General features: G+C 38.2%; 1 protein-coding gene across 3 annotated transcripts in view; it reads right to left on the bottom strand.

The window, feature by feature from the left end:
- Positions 1-25,383, bottom strand: part of grik4 (glutamate receptor, ionotropic, kainate 4) — a 248,850-nt gene extending 223,467 nt beyond the window's left edge. For 2 of the 3 annotated variants that reach the window (XM_026364945.1, XM_026364962.1), the window contains exon 1: positions 22,267-22,373. The gene's annotated coding sequence lies outside the window, so the exon portion shown is untranslated. Of the gene's footprint in view, positions 1-22,266; positions 22,374-25,262 lie in introns of those variants that run through there. The other variant, XM_026364954.1, reaches the window with a different exon arrangement.
- Between the last annotated feature and the right edge of the window lie 336 nt (positions 25,384-25,719).

Consider the following 25,719-nt stretch of genomic DNA (forward strand, 5'->3'; position numbering starts at 1 on the left):
TGTGTGTGTGTGTGTGTGTGCCTTACAGGGCTCAGTATGAAGGACCCAACCAAAAGCCTGTAGCCCAAAGCCCTCATGGGGCCCAAAAAATGGAGACAGAAACGTGTAATATTTGAACCAATCGCTGTCTCCACTGTGTGACATAAGCCTATCTGCATAATGTAGAGTTGCTTTTGGTCATACCAGCATGTGAACTTCATAATAACAGGTAAGTTTATTTTGTTTGAGTTTAGCTTTGTAATATACGTTTTCTGTGAAATGAAACTGAACCTGAAACCTTTTGAATGATGGATGAATGAATAAAAGCAGGAGCAGTCTTCCTATATATGTACATGCTTAAGGTCTGCAAAAGCAAATTCCAATAAACAAGTTTTAGTTTGTGACTGTAGCTACAGTATCACTGATAAGTATTCACATTTTAGACTAGTGAATAAAGCTTTATCTGTCTTAAGACTTTCTTCTTTCTACAGCTTGAGTAGTAATATATGTGCAAATATATGTGCTATATACTTTTTAATTTACAAATTTAGATTTTTAAGTAGTAAAACATTTAATTGGTTTCCTTTACCTTTTATAGCCTTTGGTATTGATGCATCCAAAGAAGATAGACCCCTTGAAAGATTAGGTAATGTCAACCACAAGTTTCCAAACTGGGTCACAAAGAAAATCTTAATGAAATACAAGGTAGAATTAGGACTCTTTGCTATTAAGAAATCAGATATAGGAGATGACTTTGATTATAACTATGGGGATTCAAAATGGCCATGGAAAAGGGCGTGTCCGTTAGATTAGATATACTGACTTAGTATTTGTAATTAGGTTATAAAAAATATTTATGTAGTTTTCCAGTAATAATTAATTAAATTATTTTAATATCTAAGTTATCTCAGAACTTTGACTGACCCCTAAAAGTCTGAGTTGAGTTTTAGGTTGAACATTGCTTCAGAAATTATTTTCAGGTGACTTTTATGTAAGTAGTGAATCTGTAAATATGTGATGTCTATCAGTTGTTAATGTGTTGGTATTTTTTTGATCTGAATTCCAGGTGACAAACAAACTGGGTCCTGCTGTGGCCGTTGAGAAGGAGACATCACTTAAGAATCATCTGTCCCACAAGGATTCAAACTGAGATGACGGCGGCACACAGGTTAAGGTGTAGTGTAAACACTTTTGTCACAAACCATTTTATTGCCCTTAGCTCCGTGTGCTTCCATTATCCAGAAAGGAAGGTGTTGAAGCAGCTTATTAACCTTAATAAATAAAAAATACACTGCGTCTCACTTACTGGTCATTTACTGGCAGCAGTGTCAAGTGCACAGACCTACTGTGCACATACAATGACTATCACAGGGTATTAGATTAGAACCTGGCAGGTACCATAGGAAACTAAATAATGATAATAATTTGCTCAAATCACTTAACAGAGCACAAGTTTGTTCACATGGATTAAACAGTTTGTCCTTCTGATCTGTTGCCTTTTCAGTTTTTTGGCATCAGACAGCCACTTTCTAGCTGAGTCTGTCCTCTCTTGCAGCTCAAATTAGGACACATAATCAGTAAAGAGCAACTTTATAGGTTAACTGCCTCTGCCATCAGGCAATGTGCACAGAAACATGTATGTAGAGTAAATATTTCATTATTAATACCAAATACCTTCAGCCATCATGCTGAACCTGATTTAAACTAGTTCACTTCAGTTGGTGTTTTTAATGACGTATCTACACATGCCTTATAAGGCAGCAGGAGAAGAGGGGCAGCTGGGAAACAGATGAGGACTGGGAGCTAATGTGTGCATAATGTGTTCGTCTCATGCCCACTCAGGTAAACAAACAGCAATCAAAAGAAGCTGGACACCAGAGGAAAAGCATTTAAGGAAATTCATAGTGCTGAACCAGGTTCCAGGTAAGCTCGACTGTGAGCACTGCATTTCTGCAGAACCTGTTGTTAAATACTTCATTAAAAATAAATAATCTAAAAATATTTACCGTGAAAAAAAGAAAGGTACAGTGAAAGAGCTTCACTAAACAGGGGTAGAAACATATGGCTGGTTCGTTGTTCTGTCTCCTGTCGGTTTATCCCTGAATTGTGTGTGTCTTAAACATCACAGTATTTTTCATTGTTCAGCACACTCACATTTTACACATTCATCCAGAGTTTAATCACGGAGCATGGTTGGGTTATGAGTTTACTTTTGATAGGTTTTCTTTATTTTGTCTTACAAAGTAAAAGATAAAAAAGTATTGACCCCGGCAAACCCATATTAACACATACACTCACTGGCAACTTTATCAGGTACAGCTGTCCAATGTAATGTATCCAGTGGAACAGCTGTGACGTGAATTTAGCTTTTACAAGGGGGTAATATCTTGTCTTTTAACTGTCGGAACATTTTATTATGCAATTGATTAGTACTGGAGTGAGTTAGATTGAAAAACCTTTCTTATATCTTAGCCCCTAGAGTAGGAACTACAAGGTTCAATGGTAAGTTAAGGATACAACTGACAGCATCAAACAAAATTGATATTATTGTTATTAGTACTATTGTTTATGCTACTTTATATATAATATATATGTGTTAATGTAGAATTTATAGCAAAGCTGCTGTATTGGACTGGAATAGATCGTACAGGTGCAACTAAAAAAGTAGTTGGTGAGTGTATATTTTTATATTTAGTTTTAAAAATTAATGTGTTGGCTGAAAAGCTCTACATTTATATGTATTTAAAATTATTATATGGTGTGATCATGTCTCTGGTTGCATTTCCGCTCATTATGTCTTATGTCTCTTTGTGTAAAATATTACCTAGCCATAGAAAGAACAATGCTTTACACAAGAGGAGTTACCGCCCATGGTACTGCTCTGTTTTGTTAAGATCAGGCCAATCATTCGAGTGACTGAGCTAATGCAAGAATGTGAATTAGTTGGTGTTAAGCGACCACAGAGGAGATGCAGGATGGAGAAGATGTAAAAAAAAATAATTTAAATCCCTCATGCAAGTTCTTTCACATCCAAAGTGAAGGGTAAACAACAGAAACTCAAGATCAGGATTTTGATCCCCTCTAAGATATAAAAAATAGAAATATGTATGTGTGTGATGATAGATCTCAGAAGTACTAAATGTTAGAGACAGACGTCACAACTAGTAGAAAAACTGGCAGTGAAAAAAAGTCTTGATTTCTTTTCACTTGAAGTGATTTTTGTGATTAGGATTTTTGTTCTTGTCATTCTTTTTAGAGTTGTATAACCACTGGAAAGCGTGAATCCCACAATTGGGCAAATAATTTTTGGGCCTCTCAAAAGATGTTAACAAATGTGTGTGCGTTTGTGTGTGTACATGTAACACATTTTTACTAAGTGCACAATTATTAACATTGCTGGCCAGCCCAAATAACTTATACTGGAGTGTAGAGACCTGGTTTTAGTGTCAAAACTACAGCTAGGTTTTGCTAAGGTTAGGTTAGGGTAAGTGCTGGGGTTCAAAAATTTGTTTTTATCATTAGGGATGGTAAGGGAACTAATATTAATAAATATCTTCACAAAGATATGAGATGTGTGTGTATGTGTGCATATACGTGGATTTCTGGCTGGTCACATTATTGTGGGCTGCTGCAGAAAAGATCCTGTCATGCTGTCATGAAACCAGTCAGGTCTAATCATACTGTGACACAGAACAATGCTGCACGTAATGTGTGGGAACTGGATTTATTTATAGTTCAAGCTGGATACTAGTAAAGAATAAAATCCATCAACACTTCACTGAAAAGGTTACATAAAGCAAACTTGTATTTCTAACTTAACCTTTACAGGGACATAAAGTGCAATTTTTCAATAAAATGGATGGAGAGGCAAGTAATTTTTGAGAGAGACTATGTTTTGGTGGTGTTTTCATACACTAACCTTTGAACCATCCAGCAGTTCCTGTAGCGCTCAATAGCCATGGTAGGCTGCCTTGGCAGAAACTGCTGTGTGGACTGACATTTTGTGTATATAATGACTTTTACCTGTTTCAAATTTGAATAATAGTCACTGTGTCTCCAAATCATAAGGGAAGAGAGGAGAACTGTGGGCCTGGGGACCCACACGGTTTCTTAAATCTGTCTAAATGGAGTATCACCTTTTCATTATAGTGTAAAACTGCAATAGGATTACAATGTTTGATCAAATATAAAAAATCACACGTTCTCGTGTTTAAATTTTAAACAAACATCTTTGTAACTTCCTATTTGTTGTTTATTTTTAGTTGTAGCCTCTGTTGTACAGTCTAAAAAAAGATTATTGATTCCTGAACGTTTGCAGCCCTAACAACACCCTTCACCTGTGAACTAACACCCTTCCTGCAGTAAACCCAGGTGTGCCTTCATTATCTTTTCTGTTTTTGTGTGTGTATTGGTTATTGCTAGAAGAACATCCAGGAACTAAACAAAATGTTAACGTGCCTCAGAGACAGAAATGTCAGCGGGCTGTTTCTCTAAAGAGCAGGCTATTTCAATCTTTTTAAAGTATTTATTTCACTGCTTGAGTTTTACAATGTATCCATGAACTAACTAACAATGGTCAGACTGATTTTTAACTGTAAGCATTTAACCATCAAACCAAATCAAAATCTCAAGTCAAATATTTCTCTAATACATCTATATGTGGAATTGAGAATTAACATCCTTTCAAGACAGCAGAGAACTGATGTCAATCTGTTGACCCCGTTGTTAATGACAAGCAACATGAGCGAAAACATGGCTCTATCCCAGTGGAGCTGTGAGCATTCATGTGGGCGACCACACTATTACAGGTGTGAGATGGGGCTAAATGGAGAAAAATGATGTCCAGTCAGGCAGGCAGGACCCTGTCCCCCAAGCAGTTGTTCAGCAGTTTGATCTACAGCATAGGTCACCTTGTCCACCCACTTACAACAAAGGTGCAGCACACCCAAACCCAATTCACAAAACATCAGGGGAAGGGAAGATGAATCATTGGGTCAATGTGTTCGGACGGCTTTCTCTCACCTCTGTGCAGTGTCCTTATAACACTTAACCTTCAATTCAGATAAAAATGTCTAAAATCCCCAATGGCAAATCCAAGGCATGTGCCAAATGCTGTGTTCATCCACCCCTGGGTCCTGCAACTCTATTATTCACAATTATTTTTATATGCAGAAACTCGAGCTAATTAAAGGAATCTGGTTGTGTTTGGCTGGGAGCTTGCAGAAGCGTATTCAAAGCCTTAGCTTTTATAATTTAATCATCTATCTGCAAATAAATGAAGCCAGTTACATCTGTAGTGCTGTAATACAAAAGAAGTAGCATCATAACACCTTTGACAAAACGTAACCATGTACAGTGTATAGTAGAGCCTGATCAACAAATCAGCCTGGTCAGGGTTTGACACATTTTAGCTTAATTTACACATATATTTCATAGCCATATTAAATTAAATTCAGATAAATTTTATTTGTATAGCGCCAAATCACAACAGATGTAATCTCAAGGCACTTTACAGTGTTTGGTGTACAGGTTTGTCCTTAAGAGACGGGCACTTTTTGAGCTATTAAATCTGTTTGAATCTTTTATGCAAAATACAAATGCCAGCAGATTCCAGCAGGAAATATCTTTGAATATCTATTATATTTTTTATTGAATTCTCAACTTCATACAATATACTTAAAAACCCAGTTTAGTTCAGCAATGAATAATGTTATATTACAGAATGACTTATTAAATGAAACTCAGGAAATGCAACTGCCATGATTGCACAACAGTCAAATATACTGTTAGTTGGTGTTGGTTGATTCATGAGAGAATGACACGTCATAGAGCACATTAACAGTGCTTTGTCAACTTTATCAATAAATATCATGGCTACAAATTCAAGACTCTGCCAACTCCATTTAAAACATTAGCAGTAAGACAGTAAGAGAATTAGTTAAAAAAGTAGTGCAAAATTCTAATTAGATAATGCGGCGATAAGCTTAATTATTTATAAAAATCACTGCACAGTGATGTCTATATTCATAAATATATAAATATTTATAAACAGATTAGGTTATAATGACTATTATTATTACTTAGAGGAAACCTTTGTGAATAAAAGGCTTATATGCACTTTGACATAAGAATGGCTTTTTGGCCCCCATCCTCATACTATAATAAAGGCTGTATGCAAACTGTATCAGATCAGATACTTCTATTTATGCAAATATACACATGTACAGTAGTTCTCCGGAGATAGGAAAGGAGTAGCTGGGCAGTCTAAAAGGTGGTCAGTCAAATATTTAAATGTATGCAGTATTTGATTGGACATAAAGTTCACAAAAATCTAAAAATACCATTAAATCTAAAATTACCATAGCAAGCACACACCTTTATACTGGTTGAGAGGTGACTGTGTGAAAATCCGAAGTAAAGAAGAAGCATTTAATCGACTGAACTGAAGTCTGCAGTTGACTAGCTGAACAATATAAGATGATAACTTTGAAAAAATGGTTTTACGTTCCAACAAACATAACTGGCCTGCTGACACCATTATGGGACAACATCCTGGAAAACTGGTGCCAGCCAATGTTGGCACAAATAAATGCTTATCAGATAATGGTCGGCTGAATAGTTCACAATAAAAATGTGCCATTAGCTGCTGGCAGTTTACTGCAGAGTGTTGGTAGATCAAAGTTGGCTCTCCACTGCATATTACACAATGGCGAAAGGTGTTGTTTTCAATTATATGTTACTGACCAGAACCACTGGAGATTTTTGACAGTAGCACTGATCTCATGGAGATGTGTCAACAGTCAGCTGTTGCAACATGATGGAGGCATCCTCCTACATGATGCCAATAAGGAAGTAGCTATCACGCACTGAAGGACACAAGCACACAACACATGATTGTAAAGGATCTTTAACAGATGGAAAATATACAGCAGAATTTTAATTTGGAAAAATGTGTCAAGTATTCATGCTGCACAGGAATTCATCTCTTATTGTGCCAACATTTGGACCCTTGTTAAAACTGAAAAGGTGCATATGACAATCACTATTTTTCAAGCTTCATAAAGCTTTTGATCCTTTATTCACTGGCACCACAATTAACCCCATGGTCATATCACTGCCCATGATGAGAGCAGAAAGCAGCTAGGAGTTTCTCTTGCTTTTCTACTATCATGGTAAACCATACCATCCGTGCAGTATAATCATCTTAACATTGTGCAGAGGGGCCTGACATGCCTCTAATGAGATGTCAGCAGATGGAGGCAGGGAAAGCTGCTAGGTGTACACTTGCCTCTATCCCTGAACCAATTTAAGTGTTATCATCAAGAGTCACACTTCATATAGACAACGTCACCATCACCCATTTAAAAATAACGATTCAAGTTTTTTTTTTTTATGTTGGTCCTCTTACAATTTTGACATGTGTCTGTCACAGTACCTCTTGGCCACTACAGATGCTTCTTTTTGTTGAACACTTCACACACTGGAAGACATCCAGGCCAAAACATAAAACCCTTGTTCTGTACAAAAATGCTTTTTGATTTAAACTTAATCGAGTTAGTTACTCTTTTTGTTTCCCTGAGCTGTGTTAGAGGGATATCTGCTACCAGTGTTTTACTCACATTACAGAGTGAATCAGAAACAGTACAGTCCTTGGTTCAACTAATAGTTTTGTTGAACTTGACATGTCACAATTTCACAAATCAGGGTGGATATTTCTTTGCTCTTTGCACTTAGCCCCTTGTCAGCTGTTAATTGGTGATGTAACAACTTCAGACCTTTTCCTCAAAGAAAATATACTGTGACTGTCAGAACAGCTGCCTCTTTGCAAAAGGTGTATGAATATCCATTTTGACCAGACACTTGCTGGTCCTTTTGGGATCTCTCAGGAGGGAAACAATTTCACCTATTGCTTGTTCAAAACAGCACAGATAAATACAAACATGAAGCATGTTTCAAGTCTTATTTAGTCTTATTCTGGTTTAGGAACAAACCAAACAGGTCTGGATGATAAGATTTTTGACTTTGAGCGAATATAGTTCAAACAAAACAAACAGGACAATACACGTGAAAACATACGTTGGAAGCAACTACACACATTCTTTCATTTTTCCTAATCCTCCTCCTCGCACAACATCAACAGCCTCTGTGCAAGCCAACCGTAACTGCCTTTTACACACATTGAATATATGAGTGTGCTGTGTATTGGCAAGAAACTGGAGATACAAGGCATGTATATTTGGTTTAGGGATGTTTAGTTTAAACACAACACAAAATTAACTATTTGGCATGTAAACTTTTCATTAAAACTCTACACAATATTTTGAGAATTGATATAGTATCACAAACATAACATAACATCAATATTTTCTTACACAGCCACCGCAATCATTTTTAGGATTAGTAAATCACATTACGTGTGCTCAATTTTTGTAATTCTATTTTTTCTCACCCTTATTGTTCTGCACTGGGGCAACAACACCCCACTTTCCTTTTTTATGAAGGCAAAGGTGCAAAATACACAGCATGTATTATTTAGCTAATTTGGAAGATGAAGTCCGCAGCACGTACCTTTAATAGATCGGTTTGTTTTTTAGCAAGTGATATCAAGTTTGCACATTTTTGTACAAGCAAACCTTCAGTAAATCTGGCTCTGTCTGTCAGTGGAAGTGTGTGCTACAAGCAAATTCATACGTGTACATTAATTGCAAGTGCATGTATTTGACTAAAAGTGCATTTCTAAATGTCTATGTGTGAAGGGTCTGTGCCTCCACAGCAATTATCAGATGCACCTGATCAGTAATGCACTCTTGCTTGATTATGTATGTTTTCTATTTCACCACAACTTGGCCCGATGCCCTCTTAACAAAACAGTACTTTTCCCAGAAGGCCTACAGGCAATCACACTCAAATGGGATTCATTATGCCGTTACTAATAAAACTCTGTACTGTGATGAAAAGTCAGGTATAACAAAAAAAATACAGACAAGGTACCACTTCAGAGGCATTGGCAGCCAAGTGGTCACGAACTTCAGACAACTTAGAGCAATGTACCAGATCTACTGATACAAAAAGAACTGATAAATTATACTGAAATGCTAATTTTACTGGATCACCTATGGAGAACTGTTAAAATGAAATCTCAGAATATGTTTTAAACGTAAAAGAAAGTCATCCTCATAGGATGCAGTAAGAGACAGACTGATATGAATATGAGTACAGACAGGTCATAAAGCCCTTGTTGTAGAATTACATGAATCAATTTTGCTAAAGAAACCAATTATGCTTGTTACTATGGATACCATTCATTACTACTGTTTTGTTGAACACCCGTTGCTAGGAGACAGAAAACACAAGGGATGTGTCCGAAATCCCTACCCATTGACAACATAGTGCACTAACGCGTTCACCATTTTGTGCTGAAGTCCCAATGTTGAGTGTGTAGACCTGTCGACGATATAGTGCACTCAGCTTACACAGTGGAACAATACAAGGAATGGACACGACATGCGCACTACCTGCTGCTAACAGTCCTGTTCATCACTAATGAGTGGACTACTAAGTGTGCATTGTATAGAGTGTAATGAATAAGTGAATAGGGAGCAAGACTTTTTTTTTTAACACCAGATTACTGTCTCTTATTCATGTTTAATTTTCTTACAACGACTACAGTGCTAGTTAGCATTCAGTTCTTCTACCTGAGATATTAGAAGTTCACATCAATTTACAAGCTACATAACAAGCCTTACAGAAGCCTGGGTCATGTCTGTCACTGAATAAGTGTTTCGTGTAAAGAAGTTAACAGGGAAGACCTCTAAGTGTAAGCCTGCATTTGTGGTTGACTAGTGTCAAAACTCAAAGCTTTTCTTAAATTTTCTTTAAATTTCACTTTCCAGCAACACGTAAGAAGGATAGTTGGTTTTTCCAACACAGAGATTAACTTGTCACATGTGAATGTGCAAACCTTGATATCTGTCTGATTAGCTGTTCTGTAGGATTAGGGTTAGGGGAAGTATACGCAGGTAGCTGCAGTGGAATTGTAGGTGTTGCATTGTAGGTCACTATATAATTGATCAGCTAGTATTTGCCTTTTTTTGCTATGTGCATGCAGCGGCCACCATGAGGTACAGAACTATGACAAATCACAAACATGTAATGATGGTTAGTATTGTTTGTTTATTGTTCAGCTTAGATACTGAAGCAGAGCTGTTCCTGTGAATGGGATTGCCTATTTATAAACTGTATTTCCATTAGAAACACTGCCAACATCATGTGGGCGTGGGGTTTGGTTGAGGCCTAGGAATAGGCAGTGAGTGTCAGAACAGAAACAGAGCAAATGTAAGCATAATGCATGTGCCAAAGATGTCATTTAATTAACTGCCATACATCAATTAATACAGCAGCATGACAAGCTGAAGCTTTGGTGATATGGATTATGTATTATTATATTAAAGTGTTGAAGTGGTACAGCTTTTGCTTTGAAGTAATTATGCTTCTTAGCAACAATAAAATAGCACAACTATTACCAGACTAAGGCCTGAATATATAAAGAAAAGTTTTGGTTCAAACCATAAAAAAACAAACACCTAAGGCAAACCGGAGAGAGAAAAGAAGACAGAATGGGTTGTTGCACTATAAGACAGCTAACAGTGATGTGGCCTCCAATGTATCCAGTCTCCTGCCTGTATAGAAGCAATCACCTTGCAATAGAAACCACAATGGCAGTGGCTGCAAGCATCCCACAAACACAGAATGTTCACTAATCTCCGTCTGCAGCCTCCTCCTCTTCTTCCTCTGCTTCTCTAATCGATACCAGACTCCACAGCACACACCAGGTTCGAAAAGACTGCTAGTCCACTGATCCCAATCTCTGCCCTTCAGCAGATAAGACTGGTACAGGAAGGACAGTACAATAATTGCCTGTAACTAATTCATCAGTTTTCAACAGTTGTTTCTCCACTCAACTCATTACGCTAATTAAGATGGTAATAGAGAGAAAAGAAGATCAGAGGAAAACTGCTAAGTCTAGAGAAACTAGACCTGAAGCTATTCTGTTCCAACATAAGGACCACATAAAATGCCACTAGACACTTATTTACAAGTATATTTCTTAGTCAACCTCCAATCTTCCACTCACTAAACTCTTCCAGGTCCTGATAAATCAATGTAGAGATGTAGACACCCACATGTGCTTAATTCAAAACAAATCCTGCATGGTTTCACTACTCTTTTTATTACAGTGTAGTGTACAGTAGAGTCCATAGATCTGTTCCTACATTGTGCCTACATTCAAATCATGTGCACATCAAGATGTCATATTTAATGAAAAATGCACGTAATTAACTGTGTAAATCACATGATATGTATATTTTGCACTGTAATGTTGTCCTCGTGTATTCCTGAAAGACTAAAATGAATGAGAGCCTAATTAACTGTTAGTACAGTGCAGAATCCCTTTTTGCAGCACTACACTTCTTAATTTAATAGTGACAACTTAATGTAGGCTATAGAAAGAAATAATCTGTGCATTCATGAATTTCATGCTTGAAAAGGTCAAAAAAGATGGTTCTGTAATGATGAAGGATCTTGTGCAGCAGAAGAGGAAAGTAAATGTGCGTGTGTGTGAGTGTGGGGGTGTGGGTAGGAGGTTTTAGATTGGAAATCAAGGGATCAGAGCCTGTGGAGATAATCACATGTGTCTCCCTACCCATCCCCTGTCCCTTTGTTTTCTCCTGGTATAAGCTGACTGACCACAGTGCATACATGACAGTCACAGCAACCAGAGAAACTGCCTCTTCAGATCACTAAGTATATATAGTACATCACAGAAAAATAGATGCAATGAAGCTTATACTCATAAATAAATGGGCCAGTCGACCACTGGGCATAATTAAGCCAAGTGTGGCTGAACGTCATTTAATTTACTGGCTCTTCTGCCAAGTGAATCAGCAACCATTTAGCACTTTTATTTTTAATTTTCATTGCTGACCCTTCTGTTCTTCTTCCCCATACACAACACAAATAGGCTGACAACAGCACTGCAAAGCAAACCTTTGTACTATCAGTGCCAGTTTTTTTGAGACATAGTCTCATTTATATTGCAAGCATATGAGGAGTCTGTTTAATCATATTTACACTGAAATAAGAAAATTAAGGTTTAAATTAAACAAAAATAGAGAGTGTCATCTATTTGCCTTCACAAATTGTACAAAACATTTGTGCAAGGCTGTGGTTAGCTGGATGTGAGCTGTAGGCTTTGCAGTGTTTTCATGTGAAACTGTTGACAATGGGCATAAAGTGACCTTAGCTCATATACTGTATCAATACAGCTTGGCTCTAAAAGCAACACTTGAATTCAAAGTAGTTTAAAAGCAACATTAAAGTTTATTTTCCATAAAGTTTAGGTAAAACATTTTGAAACTGAAGCATGATCAGTGCAAAATGTATGTTTTCAAATATGTCAGTTTGAGCACAAGGTTATCTTCAACTGAGTCATGCTGTACATTAAGATAACCAATTCCTGGTTTTCCCTTTGCAGCCAATTTACCTTTGGCTATGCTATTTTGGGGCCTTTTTGATCTGACTCAGTCTAATACTATTTATCTAGAAATCTGATAGGAGTGCACAGAGACTTCACTTGGCACCTTTTACACAGGGCATTGCCTATATTCATATCTGTGCTATTCATATGTCAAAAATGAATTGAGAACACAGTTTTGAGGTCAACTGGGCTCATCATATCTAAAATGCTATTAACATCCATACTGTCATCTGCTGTGCTCATCAGAATGGAATGAGTTCACAGATTACACACAATCCTTGGGCGTTCAATTTGAGTTCCCTGACAGAGTGAGTCTCTCTTCTCTGTTCCAAATCTCTCCAATAACTCTGTAACCCCTGAGGAGGCTACCATCTGAATACTGATGTATTCATTTCCCCAGTCAAAACACACTGAGGAGCCATAATCCCAAGGCCTCTGCGCAAGGACATCCTCCTTGAACCATAATCACCCTTACATCTCTTATCTGCCCCAGCCTGAAGAACATGATTAAAAAGTGGCCAGGACATACCACTTCTACACCTGGGATATGACTAGTCCCTGCTGTCGTGTGTCAATCAAGCTGAGAGGTCCAGATGTGCAGTGACTCAAGACCTCCTCTAGCCAATTAAAATGACAATAAAACCAAGTAATGCTGTACAATAAAGGGGTCTGAGCAGAAATAGTGGGGTGGCATAGACATACCACTGCATCTTGATGGTGACAATTGAGAGCGACGGAGAGGGATGACATAGAAGAAGTAAGAATCAGTGGAAACTCATCACTAGCAGTCTGAGGAAATTCACTTAAAGTGGTAGAAAAGCAATATGTGGAAAGAGCATCCTACAGAAAGAGAAGAAAGTGTAGATGCAGATGCCTAGGAAACCTGGAAAAGTATTATCACTGAGTGTTTCTCCAGAGAGACCAGGAGTCTATAGAGACTTAAAGCGTTGGACATTGGTTGGTTCCCATGGCTAATCAAAATGAAGAAGTGAAAAGAAACTGAAAAGAGTGCATGGCAAGGTAGGACTACCCAGAAGAGCAGAAAGGAAAATGGAAAAAGGTAATGGGCGCTTTCAGGAAATTACTAAAATGGAAAGAAAAAGAATGGCTGCAGAAAAAGGAAGTGCCTAAAGAAAGTAGAAGACGATACATTACGACCACCATGTTTAGCAGTCTTTTGTAACCATAAGACAAATCACAGTTGGTCCTAAACACTACTTGAGAGATTTGTGCAATTATTCTGCTATTGATAAAACATGCGCGAGGGAATAAAATGCACTATTAAATGCACATTTGGACAAGATTTAAAAGGAAATATTGATGTTTGATAAAAATCACATTCACGAATAAAAGTGTAGTGCAAGTCATGTTGGCTGGGATTCAGGCCAGCAAAAGGAAACTGGGAAAACACAGGGGACTGGTGCATAAGATGTGAAGTTGTAAGAACAATGTATCAAGATCAATTTTAACGAATGTTCTTTTTGTGCACACACCAACGAATGAACAGTCAAACAAAGATGAAAAAGGTATTCTTCAGGGCCACCACCTCGAGTGAGAGTTTTAGCTGTATGAATATTCAAACACAGTTTGAGGAACATGCCATATGGAGGACAAATGACAGAAAAAAATGTCTCCCCCATTTAACAAAGGTGGTGATTATAACTTTCAGCATAATAATCAATGATAACGCAGTGAGTTGTATGGCAGCACCTGCACTTGTTAAGCTTATTCAGATTTTTCCTGTAATTTGCCAGGATTTGCCAAGATTTTCAGTATTTAACACATAACTAAAAGCAGACTTGATAGTTCCCAAACACCCCAAAATTTAGCTATTTGAAAGTGTGTTTTGTGTCTGTTTATCTAGAGCTTTTGCGCTTCTTGTTGTTGGTGGCTGTTGAATCAGAAGTGAAAATATCTGTATGCTGAGATTTGCTCTGGGCTCCTTAAAAATAGTCTGATTTCACAGTGGCTGACCATAAACAGCCGGTACTATTGCTGCTGCTGTTGCTCCTAAGTTAGCTTATATTATACTCAAGCTATTTAAGTCTCATAATAAATACATCTGCTCTCTCTGATTTGTTTCCAATTAAATAACGCCATGGCTCAACATGTTAAAGAAAACCCTGCCCTAGCATAATGCTGCTGGAAGGAAAATAATATTTTACAACTGACTATGAACTCAATTACATAAGTAACTCTTTCAAGTGAGAAAAACATAATAGTAGTAGAAGTTGTTGTTGTGGTTTTGGGGCATCATGTCAGCATATGCCTACCCCTTGGCACTTTTTTTTTTGTATAACTAAAAAACACCCATGACAACATGACATGGCCTAATTGCACTGTGTTGCTGTATTGATGGACCAGTACATTAACTTACATTTTATGGCTCATCACCAGAAAGTCACAGAGTGCTAAGCAGGGATTAGCTGCTATGGCAACAAGTATTGTGCAGCCAGGATAGTGCTGGATAAAAGCCACAGAAAGTTCTGCCCTGGGCACACTAAATTATACTTCCCTCAGACATTACAAAGTGTGGTCATAATGCAGCTTCTTGAAAGACAGTGTGATATCAAAATACAGGGTCCATTATGCAAATTATACCACACTGTATTCATCTCTCTGGCACTTTAAACCAGCTGTAAAAAAATAGAGGTTAATCATGGATGATTACTTAAAAAAGGTGAGCAATGTCTGTCCAGTCCACTTGCATATCCTTTATTAGTTTATAACTTTAATGTGTTATTGATTTGCAGTAGTGAAATTCTAACCTCCCTTCTGGCATAAGAAAGAGAGTGAGACGACAGCACCTCACATTTATCTTTGTCAACATAGTCCAAAACATTCTTATACCATATGCCTAAGCCAATTTTAGAGTGCATTATGTAGACTATAAATCCTGATGTACAGTGTTGTAAAGAGATTTGTGCAACTACGTGAATGAATGGCTGCCAATGGACTCCAGGAACCAGCTTTAGTTTACCTTTGAACAAAACTGAAATGCCTGTGATCTGTAAACTGAATGCCACTAAGTGAAACATGACGTGAAGTGAGGACACAGTTTTAAAAAAAGCTTTTTAAATCTTAAAATCATGTCGTTCCTGCATGTTTCATTGCTGTTAATCTCTTCTAATTAATATATTAATATTGCATCCTATCACTGCTTAAGACATTTATAAACTTAATGTTAGAAAACGTTTCCACTACCACTTAAATTACTTCATAACATATAATGTTCACATGAAATGAAAGAAATTTGCAATTTAATTTGTAATTATTTTCAACAGCAGTATTTTAGTTTAGTAATTGTGGTCTATATCAAGTGAACGTCATTAATATTAAGCCAGTATTGCTAGCTTATTACAGACAAAAAATTGATTCATTTACCTTAAGTTCATTTTAGTTTACTTGTAGTTAGGATATCCCATTAATGATACATTTACTATTTATTGTTCTTTAATGACATTTAAATGCATAATTAGATTTAACAAATATAACAATTTAATAAAATAACTGGCACTTGATTTTAAAATTGCACTCCTTAAATTCTAAATTTTGATGTCGGAGTACTAATGTCATCACTACATGACAAATTAGTCTGGTATGTGCTACAAAGTGATGTAAGTTCATCTTGGTTTTCTATTTTCTTTTGACCAGTAGCAGGTCAGAATCCATGCAGGAGCTTTATCTACGGCAGTCTGCCTTGCACATATTCTCACTCATTTATCACTGTCTAAACTGTTGACAGGTAGTGCAGTAGATATGGATCATGTTAGTCAGATAAACCATTCCCAAAGGCGCACTGTGCACACATGCACAGGCATACTGTCATATGAAAAAATGGTGAAGAAGATGAGCCCAAGAGAAACCAAATACATAGTATAGGTCAGGACCAGGTACTGGTCCGTTGTGTACTTGCAACTGCACTGCAAACATGTGATGTGACAAAATCTTGACAAGGTCTACAGAAACAACATCTTTGTGCTGGCCATCCAGCTCTTATCTGCAAGGATCAGTTTTGAAGGGGACACTTGTTGTCACTCTCATTCCTTCTGTGACATTTTGAAAACTGCTAAAGTGCATCTGAAAGTGGATTCATCTTGTGTGTTCTCTGAAGTTGTCAAATCCTGCGCAAAAGCCCCCTGAAGTGCACCAGCATTGAGGTAAATGACATCTCTTTGCGTTCCACCGTCACTAGTTGCTGTGTGAATGCTTCAAAAGGTAAAAGATGGATGTGTGGTAGCTGGTTAACCTTCACAACTTTGGGGAGTTGGGCTCCCATGTCCAATCCATCACCTGATCAAGAATGCAATGAGACCATGAATCTTACTTCACTTTTCTTGTCAGAACACTGCAAATGGTCCTGCAGACATAACATCATGTTTGCTCAGCCTGGCACTAATTCGAAAAAGAAGCGGTAAACTCTCTTTACTTTCTACACCATTTCTTGCTTTTAAGCAGACTTTTGAAGTTTATTTACTCTGAGGCTGATATTCTAACAATTAATCCACTACATGAATGCAGACAAACAGACAAACAGAACAGAGAAACTCATTCACTACTGATTATGTACTTATTTGCATAAATGTGTGCATAAAATTTGGTTCAGAATCAATCATAAAATATAACACTGATCATTATGACGAAGACACCCTACATTAGATAGTTTTGTTAGTCTGTGCACACATTAAACATTGTGCTGTCCATATTCCACCTTATATAAAATGAGGATATTAAGGCTCCATAAACACTGGACTTTTCTTCACCTTAGCATCTCTGGTAAACGACTTTTTTTCGACCTGAATCATGTTATCTTAAAAGGAAAACATAAGAGCAGGTGATAGCCAAAACATCTATAGTTAAATAGTAATTACGAGAGCTTTATAAGATTATCTGCTGAAGGATGAGCCTGATAGTGTATTTTCAGAGCGAATCACAGAAGCTTTTGATTTGCTTTTTGGCAATATATAAATGGAAAAATGTTACGAGCGGAAACACTGTAATCAATATTTGTTTCCAAAAAATGCTGCGTTAATTGTTTATTAGTTTGTACTTTGTAGTAATCTACTAGACTACATTATACTGAAATGTGTTTTTGTAAATACGAGTGGCAAAACTTTGGAAACAGCACTAAATATAATGCAGTGCAGTCAACAACACAGCTGAGTACAACCTCTAGGACATACATAAACGTTAATGAATAAGTTTCTGGCACTGTCAATCAAAACAATACATTGTTATATTTGTAAAGGTAGGACTAGGGTTGGGAACCGAAACGTACTCCCACGTTAGTCAGGCGTCATTTAGATAACATTGGGCAAGGTAGAAAAATGTGCCTAGCAGTAAAAGGGTTATAAAAAAATGTTGCCTGTCTGCCACGGGGTGTTACTGGTGCTGCTTTAGCGGCCACACTGCTGCATTAAATGTTTTTCCTACAGCATCTTAGAAGCATGATTCTCTTGTATATTTGCACTCAGCTAGCATTGTTACTGCAATGCTAAACTCAATTTAGTTTTAACCAAACACAAATCAGTTTGACTGAATGTGAATTTGTTTGACTGGACCTAAATCAATGTTGACTTTCTAAAATTTTTATGTAATTAAATCAATGCTGACCTGTGGGAGCTTAGATGACAAGTAATATTACCTCATTCATCTCAGTCAAAATGTTGTGCACACAAAATGCCAGAGGCAGTGAGAAATAACATCTCTAACAATATAATCCACAGCCAAGAGAGGATATCTCTTGCCAAGTTAAGAAAAGGTTGAAACCGTTGGAAACAGTTAGAAAGCTTGTTGTGCAAACAATGCCAGTGCCACTGCTTGTGGCAATGAATTTAAAGCATAGGTGAGTATGTGACAGCACACAACTATTACAAAGAAACCCAGCAGCCACTAAAGTTCGAAGGGCTTCAGCCGGTTTGTTGAGCTGTTTTTGTCCAGCTGGCCAAGAGAAAGAAATCAATGAAATCATGAATTAGCTACCTCTAACATGACCCTTTGCCTTTAAGCAGGCTCACTCACAAGCAAAGCACAATATGTATTAACTTCAAGCGTATTGGAAAGATACTTGGAGGCACATAAGAGCTCTATTTTACTTCAAAACAACGTTTGTTGCAGAATCAAGCTAGCGTGATTCGAGACCTAAGATAGTGTACATGTACAAGTAGAGGTAAAACTGTTTCATCTGTGGATCTACAAGAGGCAATACTGCCTGCACTGCAGCCTGCAAGGATGTGCCCTAAACACTCAACCTTGAAGACTTTCCACTAATAGTAGTATAGTTGGAAATCATGAAGGTGGAGAGGCATACCTGAATGCCATTAGGACGCTGTGTTTATCATATGAAGGACATTGTTGCTGTAACCTTGAGCAAATGACTCCACCAGCTATGTATAAACATGATGAATATGCTAAATATGACCTATTGAAGCAAGGAAGAGAGCTGAAAGCCTGCTATGCACACAAACAAAATTAACTGTTTACTTAAAATTTCACATTGTACATTGACTGTGTGAGTGCGCTGCAGTGATGGCTGGCTTAATGAAGAAGGACAGATGCAGAAAACAACAGCACTGTCCGTTCCAACTCACAGGAAAAGAAACTTTGATAAGGACTGGGGACTGTCACTCTGTTCTGTCCCTATTTCAAGGCAGAGAGCAGCTGATGATAATTAACAGTGTGCATAATAAGTCAGGACCTCACAAAGTGATTTCACACAAACCAGAGAGCAGAGCCCTACATTTACAGCCCTGTAACATGTATCACACCTGTAACATGTAACACACCTGTAAATTAAAGCAATTGCAACACCAACATTTTATATGTTAGTCACGCCAATGAAACAATGCAAACACAAATTACTGTCTGTATATTTAATATGATCTCAAGAGATGTTTTCTAAGGCTATGACAAAATGTACAACAGTACTGACTAGGTACTGTGTGTGATATTGACGAAAACTGAAAATTATTAATAACATCAATAACAACAGCATTTTGTCAATAACAATAAGTAGAAGTTAGATGCAACCTCACCTGGTGCCAACCTGTTAGAGGCATCTCACCTCTCTCACCGACGCCCTCAAATGCAATACAATATCCTGGTAAGAATACTCCTTGTTGTGAGAAAAGCAACTGTACCATTTGCTGGGCCATTATTTCCAGAGTAGCATTAGTGTCTATCAGCTGCATTGTGTTGCATTCAGGAACAGTACAGAATGTTGGTCATCTGTATTTACAGAGGCCTCTCCCCCATAAAAAACAAAAAACAAACAAACAAAACAAAAACCAAGGTGTGAACCAAACTGTGACTCAAAAACCAAAGTATGAACTGGGGTTGCAGCAGTATGTTGGTTTAACGGTATGCCATTGTATGAAAATTGCTGGTTATTGCGCGACATATGTTTGCTTAATATATTTGCTTAATATATTTGCATAAAAATGCAACCCACTTGCCGGTGGGTCTGCATGTCTCACCAGACTCAACACTGGGTGCAAAACACAAGAAAAAGTATGTGAACCTTTTGGAATTTCATGGTTTTCTGCATTAATTTGTCATATAATGTGATCTGATCTTCATCTAAGTCAAGAGTATTAACACATATAATGTGCCTTAAATAAATATAAAAACCATTAAAACCTCATAGTGCTAGTGGGTTGTTTCTTTACCTCATCAATGAGTGTTTGTTGTGCTCTTAGGGTCATTTTGACTGATCGCCCACTTCTTGGTAGAGTAGCCACAGTCCCAAAGTGCCTTCATTTGTAGACTGTTTGTCTAACTATAGACTGGTGAATTTCTGATGTCTCTGACATCACTTTGTAACCCTTTCCAGGTTTATGTAAATGTTTTTTTTTTTTTTTAAGTTGAAGGAGCTCTGTCCACACCTCCAAAACTAATTTTCTTAAGTAAAGCTAACACTTGTCTCACATACCTTTTTCACTAGCACTAAAGATCTGATTATTTTTGGTGTTTTTATTTTTGGCACATTATATTAGATAATGGTCTTGACTTAGATAAAGATCATATCACATTTTATGACAAATTAATGCAGAAAACTATGAAATTTCAAAAGGTTTCAAAAGGCAGTGGGGCTGACATCACCAGTCTCTGGCCTCACAAAAGAAATAAAAATCAGCAGCTTGGGATTACTTTGGATATCCCCTGAAATCCCCCTTGCAAAAAAATGTGGAGAATAGCTACACCCTAATCACTTTGTATATTTAATGACTGTGTTCAATGAAGACATGAAAGATTAATCAGCTTAGAAATATTGTGTTTGTTTATATTTGTGACTTTGTTGAATATGAGATCAGATTTCACGATCAGTTTATGCAGAAAACAATGAAAGAGGCTTTACTACATTTTTCTTTCCCCTGTAGATCACACTTCCCTAATACTGAACATGCCTTAGATTTCATTTAAAATGTTTTAATAAATCTTATACTCATCATAGCTTGCTCAGCAAGTGTTGAACTGACTTTGCCAAATTGCTATCATTAGTACAGAGCAGATGATTGAAGTTTCTTAATTACTGTGTGGAAGCCAGTGACTAAAGCAAGCTGTTTGGGTGCAAGGTAAGGAGGTCAATCAAACTGATTCATACATATTGACTGATAAGTGCAAAAGCAGACATGCAGGAGGGATTAAAACAAATCAAGCAACAACACATACTGCCAATTAAATTGCTTTGAAAATTACAAATCCCTACATTTCATATTTGCTTAATCTTTCTGACCTCTCAACCATGTAATCACAATGATATCTTGCTGAACTGTAGTTAAGATATGTGGAAGTGATTTTCTCCTACATAACAATTAACAATTAAATATATAGCAGGCTTCTGATTGGGCAACCATTCTCTTTTAAATGCCTCCTTAATTATTATTTATTTTGCTATTAATCATGTAACCTTTAAAAAGAGTAATATTATCATAAATCATAAACATTATAAATCATTAATCAACAATAAATCAGTGTACTATTAGGTAAATTAGGTCTCTCTGTCAATATTATTTTTAGCAGTTACTGAGATTTTTTAAATGAATCTTGTCTATGTGAAGTATAAGATAAAGGCATAACATATTAATTATATACAGCTTGATCCATTTCTAGTCATTAGTTTATTCTAGTCTATGAAGCAAATTGAAGTCTCTGGGCCACATTCTGCCTGTGGTCCTGTTGTAAATATGCATATGTCACAGGGGTTATGAGTGGGCCATTTTCAACTAATGGCCTTATGAATTCTAATATCCAAATAAACAAAAGAGTAAGACACCAAGGTCTGTGTCTCTGCTGCAACAACAAAACAGCTGTAAATGTGCTGAACAGGCTTTAGGTTGAACCTAATGCCAGCCACTGTTCCAGGTAAACCAGTTGTCGGCAGTACTCCATTGTGCTGTCTCAAAATAGTGCAACTGTTTTGTAACAAACAGCATTGAAAATGAGTGAACTCTGGAACGTACAAACAAACATAGCCGGCAAATGAAGTGAGCAGCACCACTTCACCTATCTCGGGCATAGAGCCATGAAACACAGCCATAACATTCACAAACAGGCACAGGAGGACATAAGAATTACATTTGCACTACATAAAATTAGCAGTCTACCAGCATTCCCACCTCCACCAAGTGCAGAAAAAAATCACAACCATCCAGTCTTACTAGTGCCACTAAAAATAGAAATGTGGTATTTGAGTGAGAATCCGAAAGTGGAATTCCTTGTGGCTTGAACATCTGTGACACAGACGTTACCTGTAGGTCACTCCTCTGCTAAGTGAACCTCCTTCCTGCTTGTGAACAGGTCTGCTGCTGGTGTGGGACTTGAACTACCCGCTCTGTAGTGTTTTGATGCTGAGATGCACTTGAAGTTGACCTGGACAGCTGCTCCATCCTCTCTGTTACTGTGTTTGTCATAGGTGAATAAAAATCAAATCGCAATTACATATGGTAAGACAATTTAGGGCATTCATTTTTTGTTTATATATTTTAAAAGCTTTCCCTCTAGTGTAGATTTATGAAATTTCTGAAGCAACAGAAACTGTATGGAGGTGTGATTAAATTAACTCATCTTAATTTACCTACCTATCTTCCTATTGTTTCACACTGCAGGTGCTCTATAAAGAGCTTTAATAAACGTGTTACGTTTTATTTTCCTTAGTCCGACCATTTTCGAATATCCAGGTCCAAAATAATTAATTCAACGTTTTATAAAAAGGTTAGACGTGTACAGCATAGAATAATGACTTAAAATGACTTAAAACTGACCTGAAATCGGTGCATTTCTAGTATTTTGACGACCTGCAAACACCCTGTGTTAGCTAGCTAGCTAATTAAGGGTAGCGAGTAACGTTAGCATTAACTTTAGCATCATAGTTGTCTTGTTCCATCTGGATAAAAATCATCCTAACTCCAATACAACTTACAAGTGAATGTTAAGAAAATGGTTTAACGTGACGTGTTTTGTGTAGTTTAATTTGGCTAATGCTGGCTAACGTCAACGCAGCTCTTACTATTGAAACAAGCTAATTTATTTAACAGGGTATAAAGCTGACGAAATTAATATCCACACAAATACTAAACGGTAAAGTTAAACAAACCTGAATGAGGTAAAAAAAAAAAATAATAAAAAATAAAAAAGCTAATGCTGTCTTCAACACAAACAAACAATTTCCCTCTGGGATTGATAAAGTTTTTGAACACAGTAATGAAACTAAATTAGCTAAAGCTAACATGCTAGCCAGCTAACTGACCTTTTTCAACTGTCGTCAAAACTGTCTCTTACTTCCTCGGGTAAGATTTGCAGCACTGAGACGTAGTTAGACGTAGTTAGACGTAGTTAGACGTCTCCTAGTCCTCCCTCCAGGTCCCATGTGGTCCGGGGACAGAGCCCGACCTCAGTCCGTGCTCTCTGCTTCCTCTAACCTGCGGACTCATCTCAGTAGCTGGTGCACAAACAAACATCCTGTCAATCGGTTTATGAAATGATCTTAACGATTAATGATCAGTGCACTAGTTGATTTCTGGTGGTTTAGTTTTACAGTCTGCATCAGTGGGTGATGTTTAGTCAGTTGTCAGTTCAGCAGATTTATTGTGGCTGTCACAGCACAACGAGCCTAATTTGTGTAAATTATTTCCAATAGCACCAAATTCTTCCTGATGTGAACATCCTAATAACTAATCCCCCCCCCATGTTAGTATTTCTGGCTCTGGGATCTCTGTGTTTCGCAGCACAGCAAATGCTTTCATGTGCACCCAATTCCTAATGGCATAAAACCGATCCAGCATTATCACCATCTCCAATTGCTCAGCCGTCAAACTCTGAAGAGTCGCTTTGAGGCATCAGCTGTTGCACTTGGCATCAGACACAACTGGCAGGCTGCAGATAAACGTATGAACACGAATGTGATTTTGTACAGCAGACAATCGACTTATAACAAAGCAGAGCCAGTAAAAGCACCTCAGCTGGAACCAGTGCGGCACTAACAGGTGGTTTCCATGCAGTCAGTGTGATACGTATGTTGTCTCTGTTTGTTTGGCTCAAAACTAGCGCACATTTTATTTTTGCCACGCTCATAACAGCGATCATCAAGCGTCAAGAGTCGTTTACTTGTTTGCGTTTTCGACCACGCTGTAAATGACAACAGCAAAACCTGTGGATGCCAAAAAAGACCCAGAATGGAGCCACAAGGTGGTGCCAAAGGTGCGCTCATCTGTCTCCCCAAATATACTCTCTCTAAATCTCATTACAACATCACGTTCACATCTTCTTTGTTTCCTTTCTAATCCAATAATAAAACGGGTAAAACTCCAAGTCTGTCCAGAGTGTTAAACCACCACTTAACTGGACGCAATCGATCCTTCCCGTAATGAATTTCCACTTGATCTGCATCCCTCCACTTAAAGTGAATACTTTATCACCGGCCCTCCCATCGGCCGTCACCACAGGAGCGTCCCCGGCTCCTGCCTCCTCCTAATGAACCAGCACCGAGCTCTTCTGGAGACGCGGAGTCTCGACACTTTCCATTCAGCTCCATACGCAACAATTAGGCTACTGGCGAGACTTTTCCAGCGCAACTGGAAACCGGCCTGTGGGCTACAAGAGGAGACCCAGTCTCGGTCCCGATCAGACCCTTGAAAGTACCGACTCAGTGAGGAGCTGGACACCGAGACGCAACAGTGTCACATCCCCAAAAGCGCCATCGGCGCAGCGTGTGCCTTTCTGTCACATGAACATTCAAACATTTGAAGCATCCGCACCTGATGTTCTGCGTATTTCCACTTTAGAAACTCGATCCTCTTACCTGGTTGTCTGTCTGTGTGCTGCCCCCCCCTCTCCCCCCTTTGCTCGGGTTTGTTTTTTAAATGTATTCTCTGTGAGTTTAGGGTCCAGTGTCCAGTGACCGCAGGGATACGTCGTTTTGTATTAAAAAGCGTAATTGCAGTGCAACTCAATCCCCCCCTCCCCTCCTCTACCCAGCACCCACCCCCTCGGTGTAGCTGTGTGGCTCCTCTTCCGCGCCCTCCACCACACCGAGACTCTCAGGGCAGATGGAGGAGCGGATAAAATGCGTTAGCGATAAGATCAGCAGCAGCATCAGCAGCAGCAGCAGCAGCAGTCCTGACAAATGTGATCTTTAAATCACCAAATCATCCCCCGTCTCACGGAGGGAGCCTAAGCGCACCTCGTGAATAAAAGCCATCCACATCTCAAACAGTTGGATAAATAGCCCTCCTCACTTTATACACACCGGCGGAGACTTTTATTCCTCCTCTTCAGTCTTCATCCCAACTGGCTTTAAATCCGACAGGCCCGCCGAACTGGAAGCTCTGTGAACCGGGCTTGTTCTAACGACACCGGGGATGCTGCGCATCCTGCATCCCACTTGCAAGTGAGGGAAGAGCGCAAAGAAGAAGCCAGGCAGTGAATTGGCGTTGTGCTGTGCCCCCCCCCCCTCCAAACGTGCGGACCCGTGAAGCACGCTCCGTGCAAACCCTCCTGTGTATGTGTCCTGCCGTATAGATGTAGTCCTGGACTCTCGACCGTCTCCACTGCGGTCCGGTGGAAAGGTGCAGAGCAGACTGAGGTGCAGCCAGGCGAGGTCTCGATCCTTTCTCTTGCGCGCACACACTCGCAGCCAGAGAGGGTTTTTTTTTTTATTATTTCATCATTTATTTCTTTATTTCTTTATTTCTGCCTCGGTCACA

The sequence above is a fragment of the Anabas testudineus genome, chromosome 13 (genome assembly GCF_900324465.2).
Source record: "Anabas testudineus chromosome 13, fAnaTes1.2, whole genome shotgun sequence".
Classification (NCBI taxonomy): Eukaryota; Metazoa; Chordata; class Actinopteri; order Anabantiformes; family Anabantidae; genus Anabas; species Anabas testudineus.